The sequence below is a fragment of the Astyanax mexicanus genome, unplaced genomic scaffold (assembly GCF_023375975.1).
Source record: "Astyanax mexicanus isolate ESR-SI-001 unplaced genomic scaffold, AstMex3_surface scaffold_31, whole genome shotgun sequence".
In the NCBI taxonomy this organism is placed as follows: Eukaryota; Metazoa; Chordata; class Actinopteri; order Characiformes; family Acestrorhamphidae; genus Astyanax; species Astyanax mexicanus.
Window position 1 is genome coordinate 2,043,207 of NW_026040041.1, and position 26,758 is coordinate 2,069,964.

The window sequence follows — 26,758 nt, forward strand, 5'->3', positions numbered from 1 at the left end:
TCAAAAGGATGGGAACCCCTGAAATATGGTAATATAGTGATTATCGTAACTTTAACAAAGAAAACACTCAATACTTTTCTTTTTTTATGTTTTGTTGCATAAAAAAAACTTCACCAGCCAATGAAACAGTGTCTAAGCCCCGCCCACTGCACTGGAAAACACAGCAACTCAAGATATCAATGCATGACAGCATTAGAGCCAACGAGACAAACTACTTTTTGTAGTTTTAGCACACTTTTAATAATGTTTATTTTATATTTATTGATGGTTTGTGAAATTAAAAAGGTAAATATCAAATAAAAGATTAAAACAAATGCCAAACAATTCAATGAACATAAAACATTGGATTTAATTTTAAATATAGAGTTCATGTTACAATGTAAATATATTAAAAAAAAACACATTCTTATATTCTTATATTTTCCCATCACTGGAATATAATGTCTGAAAGGGTTCCATAAGTGGGTCATTACACTACATATAAGTTTGCAATCAATTCTAAGCATTATTTCAGGGGTTCCAAACTTTTTTTCAACTCATATATTCAATTATTTTTTAGCAATATAGTCAATATAGTGTGTTTCATGTTAATATGTTGTGTTGTCGGTAAATGAGTCAGATAACAATTATTCCTTACAGATTTTCAGATTTTATTTAACAAAATCTCTTAAATACACATTAGCACAAAGGTTTAATAATAGAAATTAGATTAGAATTAGAATAGAATAGAAAAAGGGAGGATCTTACAAAAAATCAACCTTCTGTAGGAACTGTTAATGGTGCCAAACAATATATATAAAAACAAACATTTTAGCCTTTCACAATAATGTTAGCATCCTTTAGCATTAGCTTAAGATATACAGTCATGTACCTTATAGAAAACTATAAATAACACACTCCCAAAGTTTTACTCCAAACATTTTACACAGTGATGCACCACATCTTTAACTGAGGAAAACCTGTTAAACATTAAATAGGTGCTGTATACTGATTATCCTGATCACTTTGTGTGTCTTTTGTTTTAATATGTCATATGTTTTTATGCACAGATTAACTAAAAATAATAACTTTTAGGCTTTTAGATTCTGTATAATATAGTGGAGTAAAACCAAGATACTTCAGTTTGAAATGTGTTGAGTTTATGTAACAGTGCAGTAATCCAAATAGAGGGTAAGAATTACCTCAGGAGTGCTGCTACGTTTATTTTACGTTTTATTTCCTTAATGGAGTAATGTCCACCAGGGTATAAAAAACTTGAAAAACAAAAGCAAAGACTGTAAAATAAAATACTTGTGTGCATATTACTCTTTTTTTTTTGGTGTGCTTTTCAGAGAGAGGGACTTTTATTTTGAGGAGAAACAACATGGCTGCTGCACTGCTGCAGTTTAAACAAAGGAGAACAAAAAGGCGGGAAAACGTGAAAAAAGGCGGGAAACAAACTAAAAGGAAAGGCGATCAAACCGCAAGTACTTGTTTTTATCGAATAATTCAAATACAGAAACTCAGGAAAGAGGAAAATGAGAATCTTCTTCAGACCAACTTTGAATTTTATACTCAGAAAATAATAAATGGAGGAAACAGAAAACAGACTTTCCTTCTATACCTGTCGAGTATCCCATTTTGGCGGGAAACTACCATATTTTACCCCTCTTTCCCGCTGTTTTCCTGTATTATATTATAATAAAAACAACATTCCTGTACTTCCCCTTGTGAAAAAGAAGTATACTTAAGTTATGTTATTTTGGAACCAATAATTTGTACTTAATTACTACTTATTTGTAATAAAAAGGATATAAATATATAAATTTGCACTAAATTCATACTAAGTATACTAGTTGTATGTCATTTTTGCCACTGTTTAATATAATTTAAGTAGGAATCCTCAAAATGAATGTGATGTTAAATCTATATTTTAATCACATTTTTTATAGATTTTTAATATTCAGCTCACACAAATATACTTAATAACATTAAATAGTGGTAGTTATTAAAATAACTATATACGACTAGTATACTCAATATGAATTTAGTGCAAATTTAAAGCATTTTAATTACAAATAAGTAGTAATTAAGTACAAATGATTGGTTCCAAAATAACATAACTTAAGTATACTTCTTTTTCACAAGGGTCTTTAAAATGAAATGCTACTAGTCTCGTGAGATCTGCCACCCAGGCTGCTGCAACAGCTCTGAAACAACTGGGCTTTAATATGCTTTAAAATGTTTACTTGTGGTAGTGTGGGGATAAGTGGTGAGGAGGTTACCAGAGGGTTAGGTCAGCCAGACGCCAGAAAGCTCAGAAGACGGGTAAGAATCCCTTTTCAAGTGTTTATAGTGCAAAAACACCCCATAAAACAGAAACCAAATTAAAACTAAAGCACACAAAACTCCACTGGTTGGAAATGAACAGGTAGAATGACTGCTCCCCCTCCGGACAACACTCTAAGTGACAAAGTGCTTCAGGTCCCACACAATCCAATGATGTTCGTTCGTAATGTGCTTAATATAAAGTACATAGGGGGTTCTTGGTGGATGGTGATGTGCTCAGGTGCCCTGACATCATCACATTACTGTAATCAATAACTTTACTATAGTTAATACTAATGCACACTAATGCAAATGCATTATGAATAGAGGTGTGAGACTATGGTATCATGGCATCATGACTTGACATAAAGTTTGCCCCACTGACCAAGAGCTCAGCTAAAGGGAATGTGTTGACATGTTACCGGCAGAGTGGAGGAAAGCAGCTGAGACACTTCTCTAAAATACTTCTCTGTTTTAACTGTCAGTTCTAACTGCTCATCAAGCAAACTGTACGAGTGAGACAGAGATGAACTGAGAGAAAACTTCTGATCAACAGCAGCCAGAAGCAGTTTTTGGGAAAGTGTCTAGGGTAGCTTCCTCCGGGAGCTTGAGGTGGGGTCTGTCTATATATGATCATGTCTGTGAAAGAAGTTCTGTTTTAATAAATTGTTAATTTGCTGAAGATCAAGTGTCCTATCTCTCACCCCTACCCCTTGTTTTAGGTATATTATATGTGGCGAGATTACCCTTATTTAAGCCCATCTACGCCACCCCTTATTGTATAAAATAAGATAATCCTTTATTAATCCCACAATGGGGAAATTTACCATGTTACAGCAGAGAAACATGTCAGGAAAAGGTATAAACAAATAATGATAAATCTATATATACAAAAAAACTATTGCAGGAAATATATTTAGAGCAAAGGGGAAACTCTGAACTCTGAACAGACACACAGATTCCTTTGTTTAGCAAAAAAAAAAGATTGACTTTATTAACAATTGGTCACACAACGTGGCTGACAATCAAACAAAAAAAAAAAAAAACAAGTTTAATGAATAAGAAGATATTTAACAAAAAAATAATAAAAGTATCTGCCCACAGACCAGAGAGTCTTATACCAGCATGGGAATAGAAAAGCTATTTAGTTCTACAATTTTCAGCAAAGACCAATACTTTAATAAATAACAAATAAACAAACAAACAAACAAACAGGGGAATAACGAATATATCTATGTACATAAACAAACAACAGGGAGAAACATAAAACAGATAATAACAAACAGGGCTAGGGATATATATACAAAGGATAAATACGTAAATATATACAAAATAAACAAAGAAACAAACAGGAAATAAACGTGACTAGAAATAACGTGAATGACAATAAACAAGAGCGAGTAAATATGAAACGTGGAGAAAGCAATAACGTGACAGACAACGGGGGAAGGTGTAAAGACCGACGGCTAAACATGGACTAAACTGTGCTATAAATAGGAACAAGAAACACTGAACACCTGGGGAAGGGGCGGAGCTACAAATTACACACAGGTGAAGGAAAAGTACTAGAGAAACACACTAGGAAACGGGGAAAACACAGGAAAACATAGCGAGGGCGTAACATCAAATCAGTGCACATTACACACCACTCAACAAATAGCCTTCATTACACACGCTGGATACCTGAAATAATAATCTCTGGACTGCAATACAGTATACTTTAATATTAAGAAAAAAAAGAAAAAAAAAAAGAAATGAAATTAAGTACTGGGAATCAGAGCAGCATTACCAGATCGGTACATATCACGTCATTAACTCACTTAAAATAAGCCTGATCAATTTTATAGTTTTAAAAGAATAAAGAAAACAGCAGCTAGCAGCAAGTCACAGGAATTCAGTTTAGCAGGCAGCAATTCTCCATAGAATGACCTCCAAAAGGTCAGCCAATCCCAGGTCACACCACCAAACTTACCTACAGCAGCTAATAGGCTACAGCTAACTAGGACCCCTAGTTGCCCATATAGTGCCTGTCTAAAAAAAAAACACCTAAAAGTCACAGGTTAACACTACACTCACCTGCTACATATACATAAAACAGTGTTGTTAGAAGGTGAAGAATTGGGAAGCCCTTTAAAAGCACCTGATACGTCATTAGGAGTGCTCAATAAAGTTCATTAACCTAACTGCTGCTGATTAACTAGTTAACCTTTTATTTGCAGAAATGAATTATTATTCTCCATTCATTAATTCTTAACTTTGTGATGAAAAGCTTAAATTAGCTTTTATTGTATTTTATTTTTCTCTTCCGCCTTAAATGCTGAAGCTCTCATCTGTTGGATGGCAGGATACTCCTCTATCCCATTATTACTCCTCTATCCCATTATTTCCCTTTGATCTACTTTAAGCCCTATCTAAGAGAGGTTGTTACCTTTAACTTCTATTATCTTTTGTTCTTCATTATTGTAAGTCGCTTTGGACAAAAGCGTCTGCCAAATGTAATGTAATGTAATGTAATGTAATCTGTTGCACCGTTTATGGTGGAACTGGAAAAATGTGTAAGGTAGCTAATTCTTCAGACAGACTACTAGCGATCTTTTTAATGCTTGTTATGAAGAATCTGGCCATAAAACATTGAAACTACACAATAAACTATGGTAATATAAAGTGCTAATCTTCACTTTTATTTTAATTTGTGGAAATTTGTGGGTTTCTTTGGTCTCCTGGTCTCTTGTTCTTCTTACCAGTGATTCTCATACCCCTCGGTTTAAAGTGTGAATCTGAAAAATCTCAGTATGAAGCACAAGTTATATTATGAACAGGTACAAGAGGAGGAACAACACTACGATCCACAGAGACGAGCAGGTAAATCCAGAACCACCTGTAGAGGAAAAATATGGAATGTAATGGAGTTTACTGTTGATGTATGGCTGTATAATAACAATACATTAGCATTAATGCAGTTATACACAAATATAAACATTTCTACATGAATAAATGCTGAAATCAGCAGCTTTAAATTGCTCCCATTGCTAATGCAGATGTGCCAGTGCACACACACACACTGCTAATAGATTGAGGATTGAGAGAAGATGTTCAGGTACCTCGTATTTCATGGATTTCCTCAATTGGTGATTTAGTGGGGGCTGAAAAAAACAGAAACGAATGCATATGAAGTATACTGTCAGCATATATTTCAGTATTTTCTTTATATTCCTTTTCTTTTATTTCTCTTCACACTCTACACTAATGTATGTACTTTGGGTAGACTCCGCCTATGACTGTCTATGGCTATGTATGGCTTAAGTGCTTCCAGATTTGTACCTTAACACCATATATAAACAGGTCCCCAAGAGTGGGGAGGGAAGAGATATACATTAACATTATACATTAACAGGGACGCATTATATTCAAATTACACATAAAAAAATGCAAAACAAATCAAATAATGCACATTGTAAATGTTTTGGTACCACTTTACTTGGATGGTCCATTTGATGATGCTCAACTGACGTTCAACTAGCATTCAACTGCATGTCTATTAAATGTAATTGAACTGAAAGGTGAAAGTAAATGTTTCTCTATTGAATAAAACCCTACATTCAACTCTAACTCTGATCTTAACATTTTAGCACTGGGTTTAGAGTTAGATTTATAGATTAGGTTAGGGTTAGGTGTAGGGTTATGTTCTATATTGGATCATTTACATTCAACAAGTGGTTAAGTTGCAGTTAATAGACTTTAAGTTGAATGTTAGTTGAGCCTTATTGAGGCCATCAAATGGACCATCCAAGTAAAGTGGTACCAATGTTTTGGACTCTTTTACATTATCTAAGTACATTAAGAACATTGTTTAAAATATAAGACTTTTTACTTTTTTACTTTTACTTTTTGTGCGTTATGCCTGTTTGCTTTGTATGTAAAGTGCCTTTCAGAATCTTGGAAAGCAACAAAATGTAATATAATAATAATAATAATAATAATAATAATAATAATAATAATAATAATAATAATAATAATAATAAAACAAAAAATATATATATTATTACTATTATTAAGTTGTAATGTTGTTAATTTCACTCTGTTAACTTTGGCTTTTGGGTATTTCATTCTAACAGTATTTTAAAAACACTAAAGATCCAGAGTTTCATAACTAACAATAGATGAGGAACACAAACCCATTGTAAAATGGTTTCTAAGTAGCAGTAAAACCTTCCATTAACATCTTTTATTGTACCAAAAAAAAAAAAGAAAAATTAGGCCATTGTTTAGTGGTAAGAGGTGCTTACGGTCCAGCTCATCATTATTGGCAACCCATCCTTGTTTGCAAAACCTGTGCGATATCTTCATAAATAAATGTAAATGTACCAAAGTTATGTCTTCACGATTTTGTAATTGGAGGTAAAAGTTATACAACAAAAAAAAACTTGTTTTTCAACTTGCATGTTGAAAGAAAAAGACAGAAGAAATGTGCAGCAATAAAGCCACGCTTTCACCCTTCTTGTAGCCATCTATCTAACTTAAACTATTCCTGTGTACTTTTGGATGTGTGCTTTGGGTCATTGTCTTGCTGGAGGACCCATGATCTTCGACTCACACTGGGCAGGACATTTCGCTCTAAAATCTCTCTTGATAATTCTCTGATAAATTTCATGATTCCTGTGATACGGCCAAGACTTCTGTGATAGCAGATACAGCAGAGCAACCCCACGGCATTATGGATGGATCCTCCACTATGCTTAACTGCTGGTAGGGTGTTCTGTTCCTTATAAGCTTCATTGCGTCGTCTGCAAACAATCTGTTGCTTTGCTGCTTTTTCATCTGTTTACAGAACTTTTTCCCAGGGGAATTGGGGAATGGTTTCTTCCTTGGCCTTCGCCCATAAAGCTCTGCTTGGTTTAGTGTGCAGCTTATGGTACTTTGGATGTTTTGACGTGGTGTTTTTTCCACCATTTGCATCCATATTCGAAGACTTCTCTTGTCAATTTTCCCTTTTTTCCCCAAATCCAGGAGGTTCTTGACAGTTCCACGCTTGGCAAACTCACTAATAAGATTGCGCACTGCTGAAACTGGGGTACCGAGTCTTTTTTTTAGCCTGGTATTAGCTTAACATTACAAGTTAATACATTTTTTAGGGGATATTCCACAATATGTACTGATGTATATAAATTCATGGGTGCCAGTAATGATGAGCATTAGTAGATGAGACAATACAAGTTTACTGTAGACATTTTCTCTCCATTTTCCACAAAGTAAACTAAACAATAATAATATATATATAATAATATAAAAATTATTGTCTCATTATTTATGATCAGCTGTAAAACGTTTCTGCTCCTACAAACAGCCACGGAAATAAACTTTTCAAACTTAATGATTTTGTTTAAAATAATAAAAAACAAATGTAGTGTTTAAACTGCGATTTTTACTCAAGTTACCTTCAACAGAGAGACAGATTCTCTGGAGTAATGTCTCCTTATTGCTGTTATTCCCAATTTCTGTGCATTGATAAGCTCCAGAATCATCAGATTTTATATTCTTCAACAGCAGAGAACAGTCTCCCCCCTGCAGATCCTCTTTAGAAACCTCCACACGCTCCTCATATCCAGAACCTGCTGCTGTGGACGTCCCGTCACTCTCAATCACAAATTCAGAATTAAAATGCCATCTAAATACTGGCTTCTGATTGGCTGACGTGCTGCAGGCACATGGTAGTCGTGCGGTGGAGCCGACGTGGGCGGAGATGTTTTTGCAGGATGGTGAATCTGAAATATCTAAGCAGGAGAATCAGATACAGTTTAATTAAACATAAACTTTTAGATAAATTAGTATTACAGTTAAAGATTGTTGGCACCTCTCTCCCCTCCCTTCAGGACTTGTACAGCTCCCGCCTCACACGGAAAGCCCTCCGTCTGGCAGGAGATCCCTCTCACCCACTACACAGCTTCTTCAGCCTGCTGCCATCAGGGAGGAGACTGCGGAGTCTCAGGGCGAGGACCAGCAGACTGCGAGACAGCCCCATCCATCAGGCTGTGAGGATGCTGAACTCTCTTCCTGCTCTACCCCCCATCCCAATCCTGCCCCCAGCACACACTCACTCAGCATCCTGACCCCCCCACTAATAAAGTACTGAAACTCTGCACTACAATGCACAAAGTACAGGTCCCTTCCAAACGGACTTGCACTACACAACACCTGCACTACTGATATACTTGCACTGTCAATACGCACTTTAATTCCACTTAATTAAACTGTGAACTTTAAGGACTTACGCACCCATTCACTTTACCAGCCTTAAGCTATATACCATATACCCTATCTGCACTACTGTTATATACTATTTATACTGTCATTCCATCTCAATCACCATCAATATTGCACTATTGTCTTACGTATGTTTATTGTGTCTTGCTGTATTGAACATATAGTGTCTCCCACTCTTATATTATAATTATATATCTATTTTTACTTATTTACTTATATTTATATATCTATTCCTCCCCCACACTACTGCACCTTGTTTTTGTCTCATGTATGTCTATTTGTGTCCCTGCTGTATTGTACTCATAGTGTCTCCCATTCTCCTTTATTATATCTATTATCTGTACTTGCTGTAAAATTGGGAAGAGAGTAACGTAATTTAAATTCTCTGTATGTCCTGTACATATGCAGTACTGACAATAAAACTACTTGACTTGACTTGAAATTAATCAACAAAATCATCAAAATATGAATATATATATAAATCCCCACTCACCTGCACAGGTGATCCACATGCACAAGAAGATGCTCCACACGAGGATCTTCTTCTTCATTTTTATTGATCTGTGTGTAAAAATATAACAGTGTTATTACATCATAACTGTGGAGAACTGATGGGCGTGGTGTTCTGGAAATGAGGTGTGTTCAGGTACATTTCTGGAGTTTTGCTTTTTATCTTGGTAACAGAAAACACAGGAGCTCCACTGACTGAATACAACCTAGACAACAGTCAACAGTCAGACGTTCATTGCTATCTCGGCAACACAGCAAAAATAGCAAAACTTTTCTCTTTTCACTCAGTAATGAAATATTGTAATGTTTGCATTGTGTTCCCTGTATGCTGTAAATATACTAACATATTTATGTACTTATTTAAAATATACTAAAAGTACATTAATATTTGTTTCAAATATTTGAAACAAAAATTTGTTTAGATATTTTTTAAAGTACAAGAAGTATATTTTAAATAAATATATTACTATGACATACACTTTTAGTTTAATGTAATTCAATATTCTTCTTAAATACTTATTTTCAAATATACTTTTGCATATTTTTTAGCAAAGTGTGTTAAAAACAACTGTTACTAAAAGTGGTTTACTTAAAGTACAATGTACCATGTAACTTTTTAGAAAATAAATATAGTAAATTACTACTACTAATTTACAATTTAAAGTATTTAAAAATTAAATTTGTAACACACTAAAAATTGTAGTACAGTATATTAAAATATATATTTTTATACCCAACAAAGAATATACTAGAAGTGTGCTACTTACAAAAGACAGGAACAAGAAGCATATATATTTGTACTCTTAGTGCATATACTCTAATATAATATACCTGGTGTATAATAAATAGTGGTGTAATAATCATACTAAAAGTACACTTTTAGTTTAATGTAATTCAATATACTTCTTAAATACTTATTTACAAAAATATACTTTTGTATATATATGTTGTGTTAAAAACAACTGTTACAGTATTTCACTTAAAGTACAATGTATCATGTTACTTTTTAGAGTAAATATAGTAAATGTAGTAAATTACTACTACTAATTTAAAATGTTAAGTATTTAAAAATTAAATTTAAAAATTAAAGTAGATTTGTAACACGCTAAAAATTGTAGTGCAGTATATTAAAATATATTTTTATACCCAACGAAGTACAATAAACTAGAAGTGTGCTACTTACAAAAGACAGGAACAAGAAGCATGTATATTTATACTTTAATGTAAATATAGATCACATATATTTAACATCAATTCTTACTACATATACTCTAATATACCTGGTGTATAATAAAGATTGATACAGTTGTAATACTCATTATTAAATATATTATTATTTTGCTGTAAGCATATTTAAAATATATATGGGGTTACATACATGAAGTAGTTTAAATGGTTAAATGTCACTTAATTAAAGTATATTTAAAATAGTTCCATTTTAGTACAGTTTAAGCACAATTTAAGTAAGACTTTTGTACTATGTTTATACTGTAATTTAAGTATAATAAGTACAAATAAAAGGTGTTGTATTTTATCACTCTTTAAATATACTGATTAATAATAATAATGTGGCTACTAGAACACTTTAGTGCACTATAGTATAATAATGCTCACTAGGGTTCCCTCTAAACAGGGATTAATAAAGTAGTAGATTGTTCTTTTTTAGAAATTGCTAATTTTATCAAATAAAGCCTTTCTAAAGAAATTGAAAATGTTAGCTTTGTTAGCTTAGCTTGACTCTCAGTTTCTACACGAACCCACAGTATATATTTAGCTTTATTCTGATGAACTGTTAACACTGTAAACACCAAGTGAGAGAAATGAAAATACAGTTTACAGCAGTGCAGGTACATTTATTCAGCTTTAAAGAAGGAATTATCTGTAAACAGAGTGATATAAACCTGAGGATCGCCACGAGGCGATGGCTGACGTCTATCTGATCTCTAAAGGAAGTTAGCGATTTGCTGGATTCCTCTTATAGTCGAGAAAACACACAGATATACAAAGCGTTTACTAAACAAACACTGTTATATTTGGCTTACTTGTGAATTCTGATGAATCCTGAGGTCAACTGGCTTCTGCGGCTGCCGAGGCAATTCTGGAATTAGTTTCGATTTAGTGCAAAATTACACCAACATACTGCGCCGGTGACGTTAACATACTGCGACTGAGTGCCTGAGCAATGCAGTCAAACCTGTTTTAAGCTCGATTGCACAATCAGAAAAAGAGTGAATTAATACTTAAATCAAGCAGATCCTAGTAAATAAAAGTGTATTAAAGTATATTAAGCATTATTATACTATAGTGCACTAAAGTGTTCTAGTAGCCACACTATTATTAATCAGTATATTTAAAGAGTGATAAAATACAACAACTTTTATTTGTATTTATTATACTTTAATTACAGTATAAAAATAGTACAAAAGTCTTACTTAAATTGTGCTTAAACTGTACTAAAATGGAACTATTTTAAATATACTTTAATTAAGTAACATTTAACATTTAAACTACTTCATGTATGAAACCCCATATATATTTTAAATATGCTTACAGCAAAATTATAATACATTTAATAATGAGTATTACAACTGTATCACTATTTATTATACACCAGGTATATTACAGTATATGTACTAAGAATTGATGTTAAATATATGTGATCTATATTTACATTAAAGTATAAATATATATGCTTCTTGTTCCTGTCTTTTGTAAGTAGCACACTTCTAGTTTATTGTACTTCGTTGGGTATAAAAATATATTTTAATATACTGCACTACAATTTTTAGCGTGTTACAAATCTACTTTAATTTTTTAATTTAATTTTTAAATACTTAACATTTTAAATTAGTAGTAGTAATTTACTACATTTACTATATTTACTCTAAAAAGTAACATGATACATTGTACTTTAAGTGAAATACTGTAACAGTTGTTTTTAACACAACATATATATACAAAAGTATATTTTTGTAAATAAGTATTTAAGAAGTATATTGAATTACATTAAACTAAAAGTGTACTTTTAGTATGATTATTACAACCACTATTTATTATACACCAGGTATATTATATTAGAGTATATGCACTAAGAATTGATGTTAAATGTATGTGATATATTTACATTAGAGTACAAATACAAATATGCTTCTTGTTCCTGTATTTTGTAAGTAACACACTTCTAGGATATATTCTATTTTTTAAGTATAAAAATATATTTAAATATTCTGTTCTAGAATTTTTAGCGTGTTACAAATTTACTTTAATATTTTTAAATTAGTATTAGTAATTTAAGTGAACTACTGTAACTGTTGTTTTTAACACACTTTGCTAAAAACATACAAAAGTATATTTGGAAATATGTATTTTAGAAGTATATTGAATTACATTAGACTAAAAGTGTACTTTAAAGTAGTCTATTTATTTAAAATACACTATATTGTACTTTTTAAAAATATCTGATCAAATTTTACTTTTAAACATTTGATGAAAGCATATAATAATATAATAATAATAATAATAATAATAATATCATAATAATATTAATGTAGTTATAATATATTTTAATTAAGTACATAAATCTGCATACTTAAATATTTCTCAATATGTTTTAAGCCCAATTAAGTATATATTTTTTTTCACCAGGGTAAGTCAAATATTTTTCTGTTTTAATTTGGACAAAAAAATGACAAATGAAAAATGTTAAATATTTCAACAAGATTTAAGATCATTTAACATAATAAGATTCAACATTTTCCCAGTGTATATATACTCCTTTTGGACCACAGCATGAGTAAAGCTTTTTTGTGTGCTTAGTTTTAGGTCCAATTACTTAAAAGTAGGTGAAAAAAAAAGATTAAGCTCATTATAACAAAAATAAACTAAATAATCTTACACGTACATTTACAATGTTTAGTGAGACAAAAAATCAGCTAATTTCACTGAAAGGTTTAGTTTTTGCAGTGTGAACAGTAATGATTGAGAATGATGTAAGATGATATTTTAACATGCAGATTATCTAGAAGTGCAGTTTTTAACCTCTATAGACAGTGAATCCTGTTATTCAGAGCCTCCAAACTGTCAGATTTCATTTATATATAATCAAGTATTTCTGATTACATTACATTTTGGTATATGCATGTTTATTTTCTATTGGAAAATCACAAAAAAAGCTAATTTTACATAATTTCACACTAAACTCCACATTTATTGTCACCTTTTTAAAGTTGTAGGTAAATAACACTGTTTAAAATGTGATCCTGGTTTAAAAACTCAGCCGTGGAAAATAAAACACATTTAAAACATTACAGTTTGATCACCTTTATTCAGTGCATAGATCATTTTATAAAGCTGAATCAGTATTTAGCTAAACTTTATATAAACACTCATAATTAAAAGTAACTGTACAAATATATGGTAAATATGATAAGTAAAACAAATATATATAAAAATATATGTGTAAATTACAGCAGCGCTTTCTTTACAGTATTACAGTATGATGGTGAACAGTATTTTTACAGTACAGAACTGTAATTCAGAATACAGCATAGAAACTGTTTTTAATTCCTGCTACAAGTATTTTCAAGGATTCAAGGAGTGTCAGGGCCAGACAGGAATGAGACTGGTGCAGATACAATAAAATAACTTTTATTAAAGTTATAGAGTAGACAGAGGTAGTCAACGGAAACAGGGTCAGTACCAAAAACACACAGTGCAGAGAAACCATACCATAACCGGAAGACAGTCCAGAGTTCATACACGGGTAGGCAGTATAACAGGGTAGGCAAAAATCCAAAGTACTACAAACAGTCCAGGTCATACACGGATATCCAACACAAGGGAGCAGGCAAAAATCAAAGTCGGTAGAAAACAAAAACAAGATCATACACGGAAAATAGCAAGGGCAAGAGAAACGCTTTGTATTGTAGGATTTACCAAACAGATACTCGGCGAGGTGTGAGCGTGAGCATGGTCCTTAAATACTGAGGATAATCAGTACTCGGGGCTTCCTGGTGGCGTCATGTGATGTGTCATGTGATCGGGAGTGTGTGTTGTGTCATGGAGTGGTGCGTTCTGGGTATTGTAGTTGTTACTGTGGGAATCGCAGATAGAGCTGGATGTGGGAGACTCAGACATGCTTTCAGCACCAGACATGACAAGGAGATTTTACTGTATTTATTAAAATGTATGATATTTTAATGTTTTTTAATGAACAGTAAGAAGCTGTACCTGAGAGCTGTACCTTATTTTTTTAACACATGTCAAAAAGTTTGCTGAACTTTAGCTCCACTGCTATAGATATATCTGTACCTGGGTAATAAAGGGTTCTCCTAATTCTTTTACTTATTTTATTCTTCTCACTCTGTTGTAAAGGTGATAATAATCCATTGAGTTTCCAGAATTGCCGGAATGAAAAGTGTCACGGAGTCTTCAGTTTGCTGTGCTGAGAGGAGTTGAACAGTCTTATGGCCTGAGGGACAAAAGATCTCCTGAGTCTGGTGATGGTGCTGTGCAGAGGATGGTGAACATTGTCCATGATCTGCGAGTTACCGTCACTCCAAGATACTTTACAGTTTTTCTCAATTGGTTTGGCTCATTTCTTGAAACTGAGATGACATTCCTATAACTAAAAGGTAAATTGGCCAAACAGACTTACAGTTCTTCACAACACTTCAGATAACCAGCAAAATGTCATATGTCTCCCAAAACGTTCATTCTTGCGTCAAAATGAAGTCTTTCTCCCATATCAATAGTCAGTACCATAAAAATGGCATAGATACTTCTCAATTGCTTTGGCACATTTTCATTCATTTCGTCCTCCTGTCAAAATAAACTGGACGGTGCAGCACAACTACATGGATCCTCATCACTGCTCATATCGCTCCAAAAACAGTTTACCCACGTGTCAAAACTGATTTCCTTTCTCACACAAATCATCAGTGTCCCCAAAATGCATTGTCCCTTTGGCATTGTGTAAGTACTGCAAGTCAAAATGCTTAGATGTTTTGTCTTTATGGCAGAGGTCTAGCTAAAGGAATACAATGTTCACACCACACACACTGCACTCATTCAAGTACATCTTTACACATTACTGTAGGTAGAAAAGAAAAAATACTAAGGAAAATGTATCAAATATACTATGTATACAAAATACAAAACCCTGCAAAAACAAAACAAAATACATTACAGTAGGTAAAAAAATAGTCAAGCATCACAAATGCAATACAGTAACATTCTGACTACTCTGTGTCACTCCCCTCTCTCTCCTGCTCATCTTCCTGCCCATCCATCCGCTGCAGTCTGTTTGACCATAAATTCTCATCAACATCACATCTGATGTGTTCTTTAGCAATGCACCGTGGAAAGAAGCGTCGTGAATGCCTGAGCCATCCTCTACACTGATCGCCACAGGACTATATCATCGTTATATCACCACAGGACTAGCATCAAAGCACTAGCACCAGGCCAAGCTGTATATACACACCAATGCCAGCATTCAAAATCACAGACTACACCTGTCAGGTAACAAACTGACGGACTGATCACCTGTAGCACACATGTGGGACACTACTCCTCATCAAAACCTGCTTTCACCTGTTACCTACTCACCTGATTGTCATAAATTTATGAAATGTTCCAAAATATGTGTTCTGTATTGTATTACAATTTCTTAACTCATTTTGACAATTGAGCAGACTAATCTGTTTTGAAGAGAACAACCATTACACTGAGAACCAACCAATTGGGATAGATCAACAAGATGCATTCTTTTGGAAAATGTACTAAATGTAGGATGATTGTGTTAAGTGTAGGCTACTTGTACATAACCATTTGCAAAGATGTACTAAATGCTTGAGACATGTACAAAATGAATTGAAATGTGATGAAAGCAATGAGAAATGCCATTCTGTTATGAGGAACCGCAAGTTAGTTTGGGGATTTGTCCATGTTATTTTGAGAAAGTCATCTCAGTTTCAAGAAATGAGCCAAACCAATTGAGAAAAACTGTATAATGTCCTTACTTATTTTTAATTAATAGAAGTCAAAGGACATAATTTGGGTCTGATAGACAAAAACCCACTATTAATGAGGTGAATTTAGTAGCCCGAGATCTGACCAAACTCTGATATGATTCCTAAAGCTTCAGGAATGGAGACATCAGAAAAACACTCTTCAGGTGAGGATGTTTAAGAGAATAGTGAATGTTAAGATCTGTGAGGGAACACTCATCACTGCTGAACTTCCTGTAAAAACAGAGAAGAAAATATCACTGAGTTTAAATTCTTTAATACAGACGTAAGGAATTTAAATATAAGTATATTCTGTAAAATACTATCAATTACAGCCACCAGTATTTTACTGTAAACTTTACATTCTACAGTAGAATACTGCAAAGCAATTCATCATAGGTGAATCACAGTAACCCTGTAAGAATATGGTAAAATACAACCAGCGCACTCTAATGAAAACTTTACATTCTACAGAACTGACTATAGAATTTTACATGAATTTACATTTACATTTAATTACATAATGCTTCTGTAAAAAAATATATGTAAAAAACTAGTGTCTTTTACAATAGCATACTATAATGAATTGTACAATATTTAAACATATAATTTATAACCCTGTAAAATATGGTGAAATTATGTCAATTTTTTGGTGAATTATTTATATATACATTATGGGCCCTATTTTACACCCTGCACCCTGTCAACAGACTATTCTTTGTTCTATTCTGGTGTTCTGGAAATAAGGTGTGTTCAGGTACATTTCTGGCGTATTTTTAACACTGACTGATTAAAACCCTGACAACAGTCATCAGTCAGCTGTCCAATCCTATCTTAGCTAAGCAGGTGCGCTCAGCGTACACCCCCACTTACACACACATGAACACAGCAGCACAAACCCAACTTTTACATCAACAATAAACAGAACAGTAAATAAAATAACATTGCTGTTCCCGTAAATGAGCTGCTGGAGCTCCTTCACTTACTAATTCTCTTAATTAATCATGCATGTGGTTAATTTTGGGAGTAACGTATAAATAAAAAAACAATCAGAGTGTCTCTTGCTCATCATTCTCTTTAAGAGTAGATCAGGTGAGCTCTGTCTTTGGCGGATTGCTATTGTAACGGTGCAGCTACCTGGACGTGTCCAACAAACTCTTCTCAGCAGAGGAAACTGAGCTGCTGGTTGACGCTGTGAAGGAGCTCCAGCAGCTCATTTACGGGAACAGCAATGTTATTTTATTTACTATTCTGTTTATTGTTGATGTAGTTAGGATTGTGCTGCTGTGTAAAGATAGAGATGAACGTCTGACTGCTGACTGCCTCTGTCTAGGTTGTATTCAGTCAGTGGAGCTCCAAGATAAACAAGATAAAACTCCAGAAATGTACCTGAACACACCTCATTTCCAGAACACCACGCCCATCAGTGTAGATATATTCAGAAGATCTGCTGCTGTTTAAACCAGACAGGAGGAAGGAGTGAAAATAGACTAAATAAACATTGAGTTTTCTTTCATTGTTGGGCTGGAGCTTTAATCTACAAAAGAAGTCATGAATTATGTACAATAGAGTAAAAGTTGACTCACGGTCTGCTGGTACATTTCCAGAAAACTGTTCAGACATTTCTTTGGGAAAATAAGAAAAATGAAGAGAAATTAATCTTTCAAATAACGAATCACACCATAAATGTTTGTTTAACACAAGCCCACAATATTTCATAGTCCTTACCAAATACTGAGAGCTCCACGCTCTGGATGAAGACTCGTTTAATCTGTAGAGATCTTTTCTCCAGCAGGTAACTCTGATAAACTCCAGCATCTTCAGCTTTAACCTCCTTCAGAACCAGAGAACAGTTTCCTTTCTTCAGTTTATCTTCAGGAACATCAACCCGACCTTCATACCCCTCTCATAATGCTCCTCCCCCAGACGCTCAAACACCGTCCCAGAAAACGTTCTCCACTCGATGTACAGGCTCTGATTGGACGGATTTATGGATTTATTCCTCCAATCACACGGCAGAACCGCTGAGGAGCCGTTGCCCACCGACATGAAGGTCTGAGACTGAGCTGAAGAATACAAACATGATAAATCTTAACTGAACTTCTTTTATATATAGTTTATAGTAATGGTCACCAGTTCAACATGTACCTGTACAGGTGATACACCACAGGAGGAGTGCCCGACGTGAGGAGATCATGGTTGCCAGTGGAGGACGGTGGAATATATCTGATTAAAATATAGTAAAATAGAAAATACAAACAGAAATAGAAGAGAATTAGAAAAACTGATGACAGTTTAAATGATTGGAACACTTTTTGAATACACTTTTTTGTGTGTAAATAAGTGCTATCTGCACTGTGCTGTGAGGCTCTCAGAATGTCTTCGCTATCGTAACAACGTGAAAAGTACACCTTGCCCATAGGTGTGTTTAATTTTGGGCGTAACGTGAAATTAACCAATCAGAGTGTCTCTTGCTCATCATTCTCTTTAAGAGTAGATCAGGTGAGCTCTGTCTTTGGTGGATTGCTATTGTAACGGTGCAGCTACCTGGACGTGTCCAACAAACTCTTCTCAGCAGAGGAAACTGAGCTGCTGTCAAGATAGCAAAAATCCAGAAATTTACTTAAACACACCTCTTTGTCAGGTTATTAATCTCTTATTATAAAATAAGAGCACACTTAAAAATTATGATTTTCTTTGATTTTAGCAAATTAAAAACCTCTGGAATATAATCAAGAGGAAGATGGATGATCACAAACCATCAAACCACCAAACTGAACTGCTTGAATTTTTGCACCAGGAGTAAAGCAGCATGAAGTTATCCAAAAGCAGTGTGTAAGACTGGTGGAGGAGAACATGATGCCAAGATGCATGAAAAAAACTGTGATTAAAACCAGGATTATTCCACCAAATATTGATTATTTCTGAACTCTTAAAACTTTATGAATATGAACTTGTTTTCTTTGTATTATTTGAGGTCTGAAAGCTCTGCATCTTTTTTGTTATTTCAGACATTTCTCATTTTCTGTAAATAAATGCTCTAAATGAGAATATTTTTATTTGGAATTTGGGAGAAATGTTGTCTGTAGTTTATAGAATAAAACAACAATGTTCATTTTACTCAAACATAAACCTATAAATAGCAAAATCAGAGAAACTGACTCAGAAACTGAAGTGAACTCTTCATTTTTACAGAGCTGTAGAATGTCTGATGCGTCTCCAGAGTGAAATTAATCAGAAATAGTCACTATAATGAAATATGTGAACTACACTGTAAAAAAAAAAACTGTAGTTTTTACAGGAAAACGCTGGCAGCTGTGGTTACCAGAGTTTTCCTGTTAAAATTACAGACGATAAGTAAATAACTACTGAAAAAAAATGTAAATTAATTTACAGTGATTGAAATCACTGCTAAATTACAATAATAATCTGTCAAGTTTACACAAATTAAATGTTAATTTTGCATAGCAGTGTTCTACATAAAAATACCCTTTCCTGTATTTTTTTTTTACCTCTAACAAATGTCTTTACTATAGGATCAATGAGGGCTTGTGTTGGATCACATTCTCATGGAGATATCTTTATCCTAAAACATCAAGAACTAGTTATATGTTTGTTTATATTCTGATAGTGTAGTAAGGTCATGGAGCTGTGGGTAAATTAAGCTGTTCTGGTCTTGCTGGGAAAACCTTCTTTTCCCAGAGCTCTGTTTTGACAGAAGGTGTGGCCACATGTCCAAAAATCAACATCTGTCTGACTGAAGCTGCTGTTCTTCTACAAACAGTCAGGAAAACTTTCCTACACTGAAGAAAAACTCAAATCTTCAACAGAGTTTAATTATTAGTTACTTTTCACCTTTATACTTATTATATATTTCATATACAATAATATTATTCAGTGTTATTTCCTTTTGCTCCAGACCCATCATTTTAACCCTCTGTGGCATGAATTATATTTTAATATATTTAACATTAAATACACATACAGTGATCTTGATTCAAAGATTGTAACATACTGTTAGTGATAGCTTTATTATGTGTGTACTTACCAATCTATAATTCAGGATGCTAATAATAACAGTATCTAACTGATATGAAAAAAGAGTCATATCTAATTTCCTGTAGAGGACTGGTTATGTACATTTATATATTTAAACAGCATAAGACTGTATGCAGTGTGACAGTTTTATCACATTAGCTCTCCTGTTTTTAACAGAATGAACATAATAATTCATTTTTTACATAATAAAGTTACTTTTCTGTACAGTTTTATATACATTAACATCACTTTTCTACATAATAATGTTCTAAACAATAAAGAAATCTTTCTACATGATGTATTTTTATGTATTTTTAGACATTAAATCAGTTTTTGGTTTGATATGAGTAATTTGCTATTGATAATTTAACAGTTCTTACCTCTCAGTGTGAAATAGAAACTTCCAGCCTTGGAATCAGGTCCTAAACTAACCCCAGTTATGGAGTGGAAAGGTTTTCATTTGTTTTCCCCAGGAAGGGAGGAAGGAAACTCACTTCAATGGAACTCCCATTAGAGTGTGTTGAGTCTAAGATCAGCTGACTGAGGAATTTAGAGACACTTTTATACAAAAAAAAAACAGTCCAGACCAAAAGATCAGAATACAAATATGTAAAATGTATCTTCATTCATTTCTCTGAAGTTAGAAGTGTAGATACTATGGTTTAAAATACTTCTGAAGCTTTTTACTCTTTAAAAAAAGTAAAAGTGTACAAGTACTGGTTTTAAAACTAATCAAAGTATAAATGTGAAAGTAATAGAAGAGGAAAAAATAAAGCCATTAAGAACAAAAGCTTAGGCCAGCTTAGGTGTGATGGATCACAGTATAAACCAGGGATGGGCAACTGGCGGCCCGGGGGCCGCACACGGCCCTCGTCATCACTCAGTGCGGCCCGCGAATAGATCAAAAATAATTTCATAATTTCATAATTAAAAAAAAAAAAAAAAAAAAATGTAATTCTACTTTTGACCGCTAGAGGCTGCCAAACAATAGCGGGCACGGGCGCTAATAGTTTTCTGCTATTATTGAATGAGCTATTTGCAATCAGTTTTTAAATCTTTTTTGTTCTTTGTTATAAATGAGTTCAAATGCCTTTTGCACTTTTATAAGCAAATGTTTTGTCCTTGTTGCTTATGAAGGACTTGTTATAATGAACTTATTTTACACAGAGGAACTACTGTATTTGCAATCAGTTTTTTAAGCAAACTTTTTGTTCTTTGATATGAAGGACTTCCTTTTTGCACTTTTTTTAAGCAAACGGTTTGTCTTTTGCCGTATTAAAATGCATTAATATGCAGAAAATAGTTGTTAATAAATGTTGGTGCTGTAAACATACAGATATAAATTCATATAAAATTTGTTCTTATTGAAAATCATTTGTAGCGTTTTTCATATTCAATTATTTGAAGTGCGAGGTCATGTGGCCCTCCAATGGTCATGCTGAAAAAAATGTGGCCCTCTCCATCATGGAAGTTGCCCATCCCTGGTATAAACCAATAGGGAGTCAGAATGGTATATGATTATCCTTCTCTACATCCAATCACAATTCTAAACGATTCAGACGTTCAGAACAATTACAGGAAGCTGACTCAGACTGTCATCACCCATTAAACAACAGACGCAGGCTTGTGCTGATCCACATCACCCATCTACTGTACCCACCCAGAGAGAGCAGGGCCAACTGTGCTCTCTCAGGGCTCCGGCAGCTGATGGCAAGCTGCATGACCGGGATTTAAACCAGATATCTCCCGATCATAGTGGCAGTGCTGGAACACTCAAAGCCCCCCATGAGCCGATTTCTTAACGTCACGACCTGTTTTCCCTAAAATTCACTTCAATGCCGGAATGAAAAAGTGTCACAGAGTCTTCAGTTTGCTGTGCTGAGAGGAGTTGAACAGTCTTATGGCCTGAGGGACAAAAGACCTCCTGAGTCTGGTGATGGTGCTGTGCAGAGGATGGTGAACATTGTCCTTAATCTGCGGGTTACTGTAACGCCAAGATACTTAAAAATGTCCTTACTTATTTTTAATTAATAAAAGTCAAAGGACATAATTTGGGTCTGAATAATAATAGAGAAAAACCCACTATTAATGAGGCTAATTTAGTAGCCCGAGATCTGACCAAACTCTGATATGATTCCTAATGCTTCAGGTATGGAGACATTATAAAAACACTCTTCAGGTGAGGATGTTTAAGAGAATGGTGAATGTTAAGATCTGTGAGGGAACACTCGTCACTGCTGAACTTCCTGTAAAAACAGAGAAGAAAATATCACTGAGTTTAAATTCTTTAATACAGACATAGATAATTTAAATGTTAGTATATTCTGTAAAATACTATCAATTACAGCCACCAGTATATTACTGTAAACTTTACATTCTACAGTAAAACCCTGTAAATAAATGTATCATAATTAAATCACAATAACCCTGTAAGAATATGGTAAAATACAACCAGAGCACTCTAATGAAAACTTTACATTCTACAGAACTGACTATAGAATTTTATATGAATTACTTGCATAATGCTCCTGTAAAAATAATGTAAAATACTAGTGTCCAAAGTAAACTTCACCTTTTACAGTAGCATACTATAATGAACAACCTGTCCCGTGGGATCAGGAAAGCTAAGAGGCTGTACTCAAAGAAGATTTCCCAACGCTTCAGTAACAGCAGAGACACACAGAACCTGTGGCAGGGTATCCAGTCTATCACAGGCTATAAACCACATCCACAGACCTGCGACAGCGACACATCTCTGCTGAACGACCTGAATGGGTTCTTCACAAGGTTCGAGCCACTCAACAACACACCCGCCCAGAAATCCATCCTTCCTCCTGGTGACCAGGTGCTAACGCTCTCCCAAGACAGTGTGAGGAGAGCATTCAGCAGGATCAATGCTCGGAAAGCTCCTGGGCCTGACAACATTCCTGGCCGTGTGCTGAGAGACTGTGCCTGGGAACTCGCAGAGGTTTATACTGACATCTATAACACCTCTCTGAGTCAGGCGGTGGTTCCCACATGCTTCAAAGCCACCACCATCATCCCTGTCCCAAAGAAGGCATCGCCATCCTGTTTCAATGACTATCGTCCAGTTGCACTCACCCCCATCCTCATGAAGTGCTTCGAACGACTAGTCATGCATCACATCAAGTCCTCGCTCCCCCCCTCCCTGGACCCCTACCAGTTTGCTTATCGGTCAAATCGCTCGACCGATGATGCCATCTCCACTGTTCTCCACTCAGCCCTCACACACCTAGACAAGAAGAACACATACGTCAGAATGTTGTTTGTTGACTTCAGCTCAGCATTCAACACAATCGTCCCCCAACAGCTCATTCACAAACTGGACAGTCTGGGGCTGAGCACTTCACTGTGCAACTGGCTGTTAGACTTCCTGACTGGAAGACCACAGGCAGTGCGGGTTGGCAGCAACACATCCAGCATCACCACACTGAACACAGGGGCTCCCCAAGGATGTGTGCTGAGCCCCCTTCTGTTCACTCTGCTGACCCACGATTGCACACCAGCACACACCTCCAACCTCTTCGTCAAGTTTGCGGATGACACGACGGTGGTGGGTCTCATCAGCAACAACGATGAGTCACACTACAGGAGCGAGGTGAGCCGCCTGGCCTCCTGGTGCAAACACAATAATCTCTCTCTGAACACAGAGAAGACCAAGGAGATTGTTGTGGACTTCAGGAGAACTCACACACTGCACACCCCTCTGTTCATCAACGGAACTGCTGTGGAGAGGGTGAGCAGCACCAAGTTCCTGGGTGTGCACGTCACAGAGGACCTCTCCTGGAGCACCAACTCAGCATCACTGGCCAGGAAGGCAAACCAGCGTCTCTACTTTCTCCGCAAGCTGAGAAGAGCTGGAGCCCCCACCCCCATCATGACCACCTTCTACAGAGGGGCCATCGAGAGCATACTGACCAGCTGTTTCACCGTGTGGTACGGGGCCTGCACAGCATCCTGCCGCAGGACCCTCCAGCGCATCGTGAGAGCAGCTGAGAAGATTGTTGGCACCTCTCTCCCCTCCCTTCAGGACTTGTACAGCTCCCGCCTCACACGGAAAGCCCTCCGTCTGGCAGGAGATCCCTCTCACCCACTACACAGCTTCTTCAGCCTGCTGCCATCAGGGAGGAGACTGCGGAGTCTCGGGGCGAGGACCAGCAGACTGCGAGACAGCCCCATCCATCAGGCTGTGAGGATGCTGAACTCTCTTCCTGCTCTACCCCCCATCCCAATCCTGCCCCCAGCACACACTCACTCAGCATCCTGACCCCCCCACTAATAAAGTACTGAAACTCTGCACTACAATGCACAAAGTACTGGTCCCTTCCAAACGGACTTGCACTACACAACACCTGCACTACTGATATACTTGCACTGTCAATACGCACTTTAATTCCACTTAATTAAACTGTGAACTTTAAGGACTTACGCACCCATTCACTTTACCAGCCTTAAGCTATATACCATATACCGTATTTGCACTACTGTTATTTACTATTTTTACTGTCATTCCATCTCAATCACCATCCATATTGCACTATTGTCTTACGTATGTTTATTGTGTCTTGCTGTACTCCCACTCTTTTATATTATATTATAATTATATATCTATTTTTACTTATTTACTTATATTTATATATCTATTTCTCCCCCACACCACTGCACCTTGTTTCTGTCTCATGTATGTCTATTTGTGTCCCTGCTGTATTGTACACATAGTGTCTCCCATTCTCCTTTATTATATCTATTATCTGTACTTGCTGTAAAATTGGGAAGGAGAGTAACGTAATTTCAGTTCTCTGTATGTCCTGTACATATGCAGTACTGACAATAAAACTACTTGACTTGACTTGAATTGTACAATATTTAAACATATTAACCCTGTAAAACATGGTAAAATTCTGTCAATTTTTTTGTGAATTATTTGAAATTAACATTGCCTGTCCCTATACCCCGTCAAAAGACTATTTTCACACCTTGCTCCCGCGCTGTTAAAATAGTTAGTGATAGTTTTTTTAATTTGTGTACTTACCCATCTATAATTCAGGATTCTAATAAAAACTGTATCTAACTGATATGAAAAAAAAGAGTCTTATCTAACTTCCTGCAGAGGATTGATAATGTACCGGTACATTTGAACAGGGTACCAAAACTTTTGCATAAGACTGTATACAGGGAGACAGTTTAAATCTCATTAGCTCTCCTGTTTTATTTAGAGAACAAACATAATAGATCAATGTTTCTTTTCTGTACAATTAATTAAATTTTATATACATTAAAGACACTGTTCTACATAATAAAAATAATAATGCATGTACTTTTATACATACTACATTTTGTACACAATACATCAATTGTTCAATACTACAAAGAAACTGATTTACATTTTTATGTTTCTAGACAGTAAATCAGTTTTTGTCCACAATAAATCAGGACATGAGGAATTTGCTATCGGTAATATAGCAGTTCTTACCTCTCAGCCTGGGAATCTCGTCAACAACTAACTTTAGTTTCAGGGTGAAACGTTTTATTATTGTATAAAGGGGCAGGAAGGAACCCCCACCCCACTGTTTCCTGTTGCCTTGCTAAGATAAACCTAATTACAATGGTTTGGGTCTGAGATCATCATGTACATGATGAGAAACACAGTATAACGTTTAAATATTTTGTTTGTTATATATAAAAAAACACCCACAGAAAAACTGTATCTCCTCTCGAGTCTGATTTATTCATCTTACTGTTATTCTACAGGTTATATCTGCAGGAATAGGAAAATTAAATTTATCCCCAAACACAAAAATATCTAATAATAATCTGAAAACATATTGGTGAGATATTTATGTAGGTTTCATCTCACTCCTGTAAGATTGCCTTTTTGGAGATATTTGTTTTTCATTGGACAGCAACGAAATATACTAAATATACTAGTGGTGTGTATATGATCACTTTGCTTATGGTATCTTTTTTTTTTTTTATCTGTTCCAAAATACTAAAAATCTAAATAGCAAGTTTAAAGTACTGGTTTTAAAACTACTTAAAGTATAAAAGTAAAAGTAATGTAAGGAGAAAAAATAAAGACATTAAGAACAAAAGCTTAGGCCACGCCCACAGAATCCTGTAGTGCACGGAATGAAAACCAGCTGAAATGAAATAGAAGTAATGAGACTGATTTTGTGTGAAAATCTTAAAATATTTACTGTAATAAAGTAGAGATAAAGAAAAGCAGTATTCACGGTCTGGATCAACTGATACATAATCTGATGCATTTCTAAACGATTCAGGCTTTCCCTTCAGGACACTGACCACAGGACACTGCTGCCCACAAGACAGCCCCTACAGGACACTGAACACAGGACTCTGACCACAGGACACTGCTGCCCACAAGACAGCCCCTACAGGACACTGACCACAGGACACTGCTGCCCACAAGACAGCCCCTACATGACACTGACCACAGGACTCTGACCACAGGACACTGCTGCCCACAAGACAGCCCCTACAGGACACTGACCACAGGACACTGCTGCCCACAAGACACCCCCTACAGGACACTGCTGCCCACAAGACAGCCCCTACAGGACACTGACCACAGAACTCTGACCACAGGACAC

General features: G+C 35.2%; 1 protein-coding gene across 2 annotated transcripts in view; it reads right to left on the reverse strand.

Moving 5' to 3' along the window:
- LOC111189913 (uncharacterized) overlaps positions 1 to 26,758 on the reverse strand; it is a 151,383-nt gene that overhangs the window by 88,067 nt on the left and 36,558 nt on the right. The window contains exon 5 of one of the 2 annotated variants that reach the window (XR_007429912.1): positions 18,529 to 18,635. The exons of the other annotated variant lie outside the window; for it this stretch is intronic. The gene's annotated coding sequence lies outside the window, so the exon portion shown is untranslated. Of the gene's footprint in view, positions 1 to 18,528; positions 18,636 to 26,758 lie in introns of those variants that run through there. 2 annotated transcript variants of the gene reach the window in all.